Genomic DNA, 11,415 nt, shown 5'->3' on the forward strand with positions numbered 1-11,415 from the left:
AGTGCGTACAGCCCAGTACATCACTGGGGCCAAGCTTCCTACCATCCAGGACCTCTTTACCAGGCGGTGTCAGAGGAAGGCCCTAAAAATTGTCAGACTTCAGCCACCCTAGTCATAGAATGTTCTCTTTAATACCGCATGGCAAGCAGTACCGGAGCGCCAAGTCTAGGTCCATAAGGCTCCCTTAACAGCTTTTAACCCCAAGCCATAAGACTGCTGAACAGTTCATCAAATGGCTACCCAGACTATTTGCATTGACCCCCGCTTTTTTTTACACTGCTGCTACTCGCTGTTTATTATCTATTCATAGTCACTTTACCCCTACCTACATGTACATATAACCTCAATTACCACTACTATCTTGTACCCCCGCACATTGACTCGGTACCAGTACCCTCTGTATATAGCCTCGTTATTGTTATTTTATTGTGTTAATTTTTTTACTTTAGTTTATTGCGTACATATTTTCTTAACTCTTATTTTTCTTGAAACTGCATTGTTGGTTAAGGGCTTGTAAGTAAGCATTTCACAGTAAGGTCTACACCTGTTGTATTCAGCGCATGTGACAAGTCAAAGTTGATTTGATGTTGCACCGAGCCTAACTGTTGGAAAACCACTTTCGGCTGTCGCAGATGCATCTCCCCCGGCTTCACTCCTCGACTTTCATCTACAGTCGGTTGCTTTTGCCTTACCAGTCAAACGAGCCCAATGGCCTGGTGCAAGAGTATCAAAACCTTAATGTATCATGGGTAAATTGTGACTGACTGACTGACTGATCTACAAATCATAATGAGTAGTTATTTATGATGCAAAGTTATTTGTAGATCAGTCAGTCAATCGGCAGTCTCCTGCACTGTCCTCTGCAATGTCGAAGAAGCCCAATCACTAGCCGTGTTCGAGAGGATCAAAAACATAATGTATCATGGGTAAATTGTGACTGACTGATTGATCTACAAATAATAATGAATAGTTATTTATGCTGCAAGATCAGTCAGTCGGCAGTTGCCTGCACTATCGTCTGCAATGCCGAACAAGCCCACTGTATTTCAATGAAGCACTCAGTTATGGGGAATTAAACGGTTCTGTTCATTCTAGTGTACTTCAGCAAATTTGTTTTGTCTGGCAACAATCAGCTGGGGGGTTGCTTTTCTGAGAGCCTCAGAGTAGTCATCAAAGTCACCAACAGGCAACAGAACCACTCTTCCATCCTCATTATTACAGCAGTACATATTTTTTTCAATTTTTCCCCCCACCTTTATTTAACCAGGTAGGCCAGTTGAGAACATGTTCTCATTTACAACTGTGACCTGGCCAAGATAAAGCAAAGCAGTGCTACAAAAACAACAACACAGAGTTAACCATGGGATAAACAAACTTACAGTCAATAACACGATAGAAAAATCTGTGAAAATGTAGATGAGTAAGGAGGTAAGGCAATAAATAGGCCATGGAGGCGAAATCATTACAATTTAGCATTAACACTGGAGTGATAGATGTGCAGATGATGATGTGCAAGTAGAGATACTAGGGTGCAAAAATAGCAAGAGGATAAGTAACAATATGGGGATGAGGTAGTTGGGTGTGCTATTTACAGATTGACTGTGTACAGTTACAGTAATCGGTAAGCTGCTCTGACAGCTGATGCTTAAAGTTAGTGAGGGAGTCATAAGACTTCAGCTTCAGTGATTTTTGCAATCCGTTCCAGTCATTGGCAGCAGAGAACTGGAAGGAAAGGAAGCCAAAGAAAGTGTTGGCTTTGGGAGTGACCAGTGAAATATACCTGCTGGAGCGCGTGCTACGGGTGGGTGTTGCTATGGTGACCAGTGAGCCGAGATAAGGCGGGGTTTTACCTAGCATAGACTTATAGATGACCTGGAGCCAGTGGGTTTGGCGACGAATATGTAGTGAGGGGCAGCCAACGAGAGCATACAGGTCGCAGTGGTGGGTAGTATATGGAGCTTTGGTGACAAAACGGATGGCACTGTGATAGACTACATCCAATTTGCTGAGTAGAGTGTTAGAGGCTATTTTGTAAATGACATCGCCGAAGTCAAGGATCGGTAGGATAGTCAGTTCTACGAGGGTATGTTTGGGAGCATGAGTGAAGGAGGCTTTGTTGCGAAATAGGAAGCCGATTCTAGATTTAATTTTGGATTGGAGATGCTTAATGTGAGTCTGGAAGGAGAGTTTACAGTCTAACCAGACACCTAGGTATTTGTAGTTTGTTAGAACGATAGAGTCCCGTCCTCCCAGGCTGCCGGTCTGGTCTAAGATCAGGGCCATGTAGTGAAATACTGGTGAGGTTTTAATGGGTGTAGGGTTAGTTGGTAGGGCAATTTTTCTTCCCTTTTCCCCTTCCTTTTTTGTGTCTCAAAGTGTAATGAATTCACACTCCAGAACAGTTGGTGGAAACACAGGCCTAGATAAGATATATAGATGAATAACGAGCCTCACTTTCCAGTACAGTAGGTGGCGCTGTGTGCACCTTTCAGTTGGTTGCGATCCGCCATTACAAATGTAAAGAATAACAAGAACAATGGGAACAAATGAGTCATAGTGGGCAGCACCAGCAAGAAGGTGGGCAGGGCCAAGCATGAGCTAGCAAGATCCTTTTGGCGCGTTCTAGCATACATCTGCATATTTCTGTTAGAGAACGCCTCCTCTTTAAAATGCATGTGTGCAATAACTCATTTTGCCTTGACACTCCTTTTAAACAATGTGAATTTTTGCAAAGTGTAATGTCTACAAAACTTAGTCCACTCTGTTCATAACAGATTCTTGTTTTGGAACAAAAAACTATTGAGAAAATGTGCAGAGTGTCAGCCAAAATCCATCTTGTTCCACCTTCTCCCACTGCCGGCCAGTGGGCTTCCTCTCTCTACCATATTTGGTAGTGAGTGGAAACGCTAAGAGGATGCTTCACATTTATACATCTGGTGAAATATCTGTCTCATTGTTCTATCTGTGACTAATCCACTGTTAGTTAGCTCAATGTTCTTGTTCTATCTGTGACCACAAGCTAGTGAGCTCAGTGCAACAAACACTTAATTGAAGAATTCCAACTGTTGACCAATCACCAACGAAGGGGTGTAGACTTCGGCTACCGAACTTCGGCTTGCCTCAGGAAAAAATGTGTGCAGGAACATCCGAATAAATCGTATTATTTTTTAAATAAAATATACAGAAAAAACAGTATACATACAAGAAGTATACAAACAGACAATGATAACATATGCTAGGGGGTACAACAAACTACAGATTATACAAAGTCGCTAAAAGATACACACATATAAATTGTTTTAACAGCTTTCTTAATAGAAGAATGTAGAATGTTCTTAACGTACTGTTCGAATTCCTTATAGAAAACACGGAGGAGTGTTTTTTTATTCATTTGTGAATTTACATTTATGAATATTACATTTTTCCATTAGCACAATTAGATTGATGAGGTTAAATTGTTTTTCTTCATCCTTATTATAGTTAAGGAAACTGAGCAGCACATTCTCCCATAAAAAACAAAAGTCATCAAGAATATTAACAATTATAAAACTATGAATATCTTGCCATAATTTCTTTACATGTAGACAATGCCAAAAATAAATGCAAAACTGTTTCTGGATGCTCAACACAAAAAGTACAGTTAATGTTAATGTCTTTTTTGAGTTTCTTCAGGTAATGATTCACAGGGTAATACTTATGGATCATTCTGAAAGAGACATCTTTGACCTTGTTAACAAGCAGGTATTTGTGTTTTGAATAACCAGACTTTTTTCCAGCAGATATTATTGACAAATGTATTCCAGTAAGTTGTGACATAAGGAATGGACACAATATCCCATTGAAATAAAGCATGTATAGATCTGTTGTTCTGAGGGAGCACATCCAAAGAAACCTTTGCCGAAGACCAAAACGAGCAACAACGTCACAAAATGTCGTCATAATACACTACCGGTCAAAAGTTTTAGAACGCCTACTCATTGAAGGGGTGGGTCCTTGTCCGTGTTTCTTGGCCCAAGCAAGTCTCTTCTTATTGGTGTCCTTTAGTAGTGGTTTCTTTGCAGCAATTCAACCATGAAGGCCTGATTCACACAGTCTCCTCTGAACAGTTGATGTTGAGATGTGTCTGTTACTTGAACTCTGTGAAGCATTTATCTGGGCTGGAATCTAAGGCTGGTAACTCTAATGAACTTATCCTCTGCAGCAGATGTAACTCTGGGTCTTCCATTCCTGTGGCGGTCCTCATGAGAGCCAGTTTCATCATAGCGCTTGATGGTTTTTGCGACTGCACTTGAAGCAACTTTCAAAGTTCTTGAAATGTTCCATATTGACTGACCTTCATGTCTTAAAGTAATGATGGACTGTTGTTTCTCTTTGCTTATTTGAGCTGTTCTTGCCATAATATGGACTTGGTCCTTTGCCAAATAGGGCTTCTGTATAACCCCCCACCTTGTAACAACACACCTGATTGGCTGAAATGCATTTAAAAGGAATGAAATTCCACAAATTAACTTTTAAGAAGGCACACCTGTTAATTGAAATGCATTCCAGGTGACTACCTCATGAAGCTGGTTGAGAGATTGCCAAGAGTGTGCAAAGCTGTCATCAAGGCAAAGGGTGGCTACTTTAAAGAATCTCAAATATAAAATATATTTTGATTTGTTTAACACTTTTTTGGTTACTACATGATTCCATTTGTGTTATCTCATAGTTTTGATGTCTTCACTATTATTCTGCAATGTAGAAAATAGTATATGCAAGAACTTTTTCAGGTGGGAAGCAAAAGGACGCCTTTATAGGAATCAAATCAATCAAGGACTGCAGGCCACATGTTTTCTGTCACCAGCAGGTGTCCCCATCACTCTACAATGCAAAGGGATTATGCTGTCAAATACTACTAAATATATCCAGCAGGAGGCAGACTGGGTCTGTAATGTAATATTGTGGATCAAACAGTTGCGAAATAGGAATATGTGAAATGTGGAATATGTGAAATGTGGAAATGCGTATGTAGTTGTGAAATGTGGAGTAGGTACAAACACCAAATGACACAAACAGTTGTGTGATGATTTCTTTGAATTACTTGTTATGTTCAAATGTGACAGGATATTTTAGTCAGAGAATGACCCATTTATTTTAACGGCTTGTAGTTTCCCAATATCAAGATGGATCTGGGTGAGTATGTAGTATTGTGCAATATATTGATATCATGCTACGGCTAATTGAACTGAACATTGTATTGACACGCATATTTATTGACCATTGTATTACCAGGTATATGTTGGGACATGCCTCACAAGATACGAAAGGGGCAACACTTTAACTTCTGCAGGCATTTGAACGTAAATGCAAAAATATGCACAAATACATGCCACATGTATTTGTGTCTACTTTAAACAAAAGCATTGTTTGTTCAGAGTGGTGACATAATCAGCCAGGTTAGACGTGCATCCATGTTTGAGGACGCCGGGAGATGACGTGGAAAACGGCCACTAGGGGCAACAGAGAGAGCTGTTACATTCTAGTATGTTTCGGTTTTGCTAGGGCATTATGGATAGGGATGGCGGATTGGCGTAAGCACCTGCTCCTGATCCGCAGGAGCCAGACTTGTAACAGAAATTTTGGTGACCTTATTTGACCTTTTATACTGCTTTTGAGACACAGTTGGATCCCATCTTGGGGCGCTACTTGTTGAGTAATTAAAACACTAAACAATCACAATACAGTAACTATTGGTCATTCTATTATGTATTATTATTTTAATATGAATTCATTATAGAATTGTGTCAGTTATTAATGATAAACCTTTAAACTGCACTCTTCCTCTCTCTCCCCATCTCCCCATGTTTCAGCTCCAGATTACAAAACCTGCACAATCCCAGAGGGTTGCAGGGCTGCCGACTTCCTTTTGGTCACACATTTTATTTGGAGAAATATCCAATAAACCAAAGACATTGCTTTATGTGATTGTACTTTATTGCAGACATTTTCCTCAAATAAAATGGAGCATATATAAAATAAACAAGTTATTACAATGTATTTATATATTCACATACTTTTATGGGTATGGGGGGGGGGGGGGGGGGGCTAGAGTGAGGGAGAAGTCAGCCACCATTTCTCCTAACCATGACCTCTCCACCAACTGAGTAAGCACAACTGCATATGTCTGTTGTGGGAAATGGATAACACAATCTGTAGGCCTAAATATCTCCAACGCAAAAAATAAAATGGAGCATACATATAAAATAAACAAGTAATTACAATGTGTTTACGTGTGTGTGTGTGTGTGATTTTTTGTTGTTGTTAGCCAACCATCTGTGGTTTTCTGCTTCATAAAAAGCTGAGGTCTGGAACTCCCTCCAGGTCATCTCTTTCGCCATTCCTTGGCCTTGGTTGCCTGATGACTCATCCTGAATTTGACATACATTCATTGTGGAGAACAAAAGTCAGTTTAGCCTGAGCGATGTGGGTGGGTAGCCAGGGAATGGCCTTGGTACATAAAAAATTATTTAGCAAAACAAACATATTTGCCTGCCACTCATGGGAACCCTATACATATGTGAGGGCTGTTGGGGCCGTGTCAGCTCCAGATGACAAAACCTGCATACACTCCCAGAGGGTTGGTTGCAGGTCTGCCAACTTCATTTTGGTCATTTATTTATTTTAATCAGAGAAATATCCAAGAAACCAAACTGTTGCTTTAACTGTGAATGTACTTTATTGCACACAATCCTCAAATAAAATGGAGCATACATAAAATAAACAATGTATTTACATTGTGTGTGTGTGTGTGTGTGTGTGTGTGTGTGTGTGTGTGTGTGTGTGTGTGTGTGTGTGTGTGTGTGTGTGTGTGTGTGTGTGTGTGTGTGTGTGTGTGTGTGTGTGTGTGTGTGTGTGTGTGTGTGTGTGTGTGTGTGTGTGTGTGTGTGTGTGTGTGTGAGAGAGTGAGAGAGTGAGAGGCAGGCATGTTTTTCAACTCAGAAAAAAGCACACAGAATTTCCTCAAACTACAAATTAAGCAATTAAGCAATACTCAATTAAGCAATACTCAATATTATCAATCACACTTTGATTGGATAGAGTAATTACGTAGCTATTGATAATGGATATGTAGGCGTAGATAACTCCAATCCTAAATTAATATAATTAAAATGTATTTACATTGGGGATAATGTGTGTGTGTGTGACCGAGAGAGAGTGTGTGTGCATGTTGTGCTTTATTTTTCCTTGTCAGCCACCCATCTCTGCTTTGTCAGTTGTGATAGGCCCGGTGCATGCACTTCTGGGTGAGGCTGTCTGGGGCAGTGGTGGAGTGCATGGCAGATCTGAAAGAGAGATGCACAACGTGACAGTAAGTATACAGTTCAACAACATGTTTGTGTGCACATCTGTTGGTGTGAGTGAGCATATGTGTATGTAATATAATTCTAAATGACCTGTATCCATCTGGGAATCCTCAAAAGATTCTCCCTTCACGGTCAGTGTAGTAGGAACCGGTGCAGCCGGTAAATTAAATACCACAGCAGAGGACTGCTGGACTGCTGGGGGTGGCAGATCTAAAAGAGAGGCATCATTTTCTTAACTGACAATAATTATACAACAAAACAGAGTGAGTGTGTATACGTGTGTGTGATAATTACCGGGACAACATCACACTGCTTCAGGTCTACAAGCCTCTGGAAGTTCCAGCGTGCCACTCCAGGCCTGGAACATCTTTGTGGAAACACGGTTACCTGTCACCTGGTTGACAGATCTAAAAGATAGACACTATATTATTTTAACGACAAAGCCTTGACTACACACTAACCTAAATTAAGTGTGTGTGTATGTGGGGCAACCATGCAGCAGACTTAAATTTCCCAACTGATCATTGTACTTGCCCTCGCAATCTGTGGTGTGTGTGATCTGTGTTATTGTGGCATATAAGTGTGTCAACCTGACCACGTCCTTGTGGTAGGACATTCAGTGATTAGCTTAGGAGAAAAAAAACAGTGTACAGTAAAAAGGATATCAAATATTCAGATCTGGATTGACAAGTACGCTAAATCATGTGACGTTACAAAACCTCTAGGGCTTAGTCTACAACAATTAAATAAAGGCTGCAGGACCTGAGGCCTAGGACCAGGACTTACTGGCCTGATGACTCCTGGCTATCCCTGTCCCTAGTTCACCTGGTCGTGCTGCTGATCCAGTCTGTTTCTGTCTGCAGCTATGGAACCCTGACCTGCTCAGGACTCACCGGAAGTGCTACCTTGTCCCAGACCTGCGGTTTGATCCTGTCTCTCTCTACCGGACCTGCTGCCTCAACCTCTAAACGCTCAGTTATGAAGAGCCAATTGGCATTTACTCCTGAGGTGCTGAACTAGTTCACCCTCTATAACCACTGTGATTATGAATGTTAGATTAGCTAGCATGTTAGCTATCAAAGTATCTATCCAGCAAGAATGTCGATGTCAAAAAACAAAAAAAACTATTTTGAGCCATGTTGATTTGAGTAGGATAAGTCCAATCGGACTGACATAATTAACAGACTGAACGTACATTTCTGTGACTCACTAGCTAACTTTAGCTTGCCAGCTCAGTAACGGTGCTGGGTGAAGAAATATGCACCTCTTTCTGTTTACAGTGTTCCCTATTGGAAATCAGACTAACGTCACAAAACCAACCAGTGACAAGAAATATATTACATCCGATTTGGATTCTGAAGTGAGACTGATGCCTGAAGGAATGATTTAATAGATCAATAAATCATCTGTTATCTGAACAAATGGCATTGTTCTCCCGAGTGGCGAAGCGGTCTAAAGCACTGCATCTCAGTGTTAGAGGTGTCACTACAGACACCCTGGTTTGAATCCAGGCTGTATCACAACCGGCCATTATTGGGAGTCCCATAGGGTGGCGCACAATTGGCCCAGCATCGTCCGGGTTTGGCCGATGTAGACCGTCATTGTAAATAAGAATTTGTTCTTAACTGACTTGCCTAGTTATATAAAGGTTAAAAATAATAATATCACTCTTCCTGATAGTGGTGATTAAATAATATTTTCAATACCAGAATAAAACATTGGACTACAATAAATATGATTTTTTTTACATATACATTTTATCTGTACTGATGTTTTTTTAATCTACCTTCATGTCTTCCTGGCAGGACTGGTTTCTTTGGCCTGTTCTTGTTTGTTGTAAGACAGCCACTGCTTAAACCAGGAAGTGAAAGTGGGGGTTAATATGATACAGTTGTCAGAGAAACTGAGAGAGGAAGTGAAGGCAAGGCGTTGAGGGGTTGTGGTAGGGACAGGTGCAGTGAAGGTTAGATAGTGTGAGCATGGGGTACTTCACTTCATACACAGATACAAACACAGTCACGCAGATATGCTCGTATGAAAGCACACATGCTATCACGTTTCAGGAGAAGTCCCAGATGCAGACTGTGTCGAAGTAACAAAAGTTTATTACTATTTTTTTCTCTCTCTTTCTCTCCCTGTGATGTAATATCCGCTGATGCTGGGTCAAACATCTTTCTCTTTTATGTATTCCAATATCTGTCTACTCATATCTGATGAAATCATGGACACTCTTACTGACAGTTATGGTTGCTTTGCGTGATGTATTGTTGTCTCTACCTTCTTGCCCTGTGCTGTTGTCTGTGCCCAATAATGTTTGTGCCATGTCTTGTGCTGCTACGATGTTCTGCTGCTGCCATGTTGTGTTGCTACCATGCTGTGTTTTCATGTGTTGCTGCCATGATATGATGTTGTCTAAGTTCTCTCTTTATGTAGTGTTGTGGTGTCTCTCTTGTCGTGATGTGTTTGTCCTATATACAGTTGAAGTCGGAAGTTTACATACACCTTAGCCAAATACATTTATACTCAGTTTTTCACAATTCCTGACATTAAATCCTAGTAGAAATTCCCTGTCTTAGGTCAGTTAGGATCACCACTTATTTTAAGATTGTGAAATGTCAGAATAATAGTAGAGAGAATTATTTCTTTCAGCTTTTATTTCTTTCATCACATTCCCAGCGGGTCAGAAGTTTACATACACTCAATTCGTATTTGGTAGCATTGCCTTTAAATTGTTTAACTTGGGTCAAACATTTCGGGTAGCCTTCCACAAGCTTCCCACAATAAATTGGGTGAATTTTGGCCCATTCCTCCTGACAGAGCTGGTGTAACCTAGTCAGGTTTGTAGGCCTCCTTGCTCGCACATGCTTTTTCAGTTCGGCCCACAAATTGTCTATAGGATTGGGGTCAGGGCTTTGTGATGGCCACTCCAATACCTTGACTTTGTTGTCCTGAAGCCATTTTGCCACAACTTTGGAAGCATGCTTGGGGTCATTGTCCATTTGGAAGACCCATTTGCGACCAAGCTTTAACTTCCTGACTGATGTCTTGAGATGTTGCTTCAATATATCCACATCATTTTCCTACCTCATGATGCCATCTATTTTGTGAAGTGCACCAGTCCCTCCTGCAGCAAAGCACCCCCACAACATGATGCTGCCACCCCTGTGCTTCACGGTTGGGATAGTGTTCTTCGGCTTGCAAGCATCCCCCTTTTTCCTCCAAACATAACTATGGTCATTATGGCCAAACAGTTCCATTTTTGTTTCATCAGACCAGAGGACATTTCTCCAAAAAATACAATCTTGTCCCCATGTGCAGTTGCAAACCGTAATCTGGCTTTTTTTTATGGCGGTTTTGGAGCAGTGGCTTCTTCCTTGCTGAATGGCCTTTCAGATTTTGTCGATATAGGACTCGTTTTACTGTGGAAATAGATACTTTGTACCTGTTTCCTCCAGCATCTTCACAAGGTCCTTTGCTGTTGTTCTGGGATTGATGTGCACTTTTCGCACCAAAGTACATTCATCTCTAGGAGACAGAACAAGTCCCCTTCCTGAGCGGTATGACGGCTGCGTGGTCCCATGGTGTTTATACTTGCGTACTATTGTTTGTACAGATGAACGTGTTACCTTCAGGCATTTGGAAATTGCTCCCAAGGATGAACCAGACTTGTGCAGGTCTACAATTTTTTTCTGAGGTCTTGGCTGATTTCTTTTGATTTTCCCATGATGTCAAGCAAAGAGGCACTGAGTTTGAAGGTAGGCCTTGAAATACATCCACAGGTACACCTCCAATTGACTCAAATGATGTCAATTAGCCTATTAGAAGCTTCTAAAGCCATGCCATAATTTTCCAAGCCACAGTCAACTTAGTGTATGTAAACTTCTGACCCACTAGAATTGTGATACAGTGAATTATAAGTGAAGTAATCTGTCTGTAAACAATTGTTGGAAAAATTACTTGTGTCATGCACACAGTAGATGTCCTAACTGATTTGCCAAAACTATAGTTTGTTAACAAGAAATTTGTGGAGTGGTTGAAAAAACGAGTTTTAATGACTCCAACCTAAGTGAAT

The 11,415-nt window shown here is 40.8% G+C and overlaps 1 long non-coding RNA gene across 1 annotated transcript; it reads right to left on the minus strand.

The window, feature by feature from the left end:
- Positions 1–6,696: 6,696 nt before the first annotated feature.
- Positions 6,697–9,218, minus strand: LOC139560099 (uncharacterized). Its single transcript, XR_011671866.1, has 4 exons — positions 9,130–9,218; positions 7,638–7,750; positions 7,434–7,553; positions 6,697–7,322 (listed from the first exon to the last, which is right to left on the minus strand). It is a non-coding gene; the product is annotated as an uncharacterized lncRNA (long non-coding RNA).
- Between the last annotated feature and the right edge of the window lie 2,197 nt (positions 9,219–11,415).

This window comes from Salvelinus alpinus, chromosome 2 (genome assembly GCF_045679555.1).
Source record: "Salvelinus alpinus chromosome 2, SLU_Salpinus.1, whole genome shotgun sequence".
Taxonomy (NCBI): domain Eukaryota; kingdom Metazoa; phylum Chordata; class Actinopteri; order Salmoniformes; family Salmonidae; genus Salvelinus; species Salvelinus alpinus.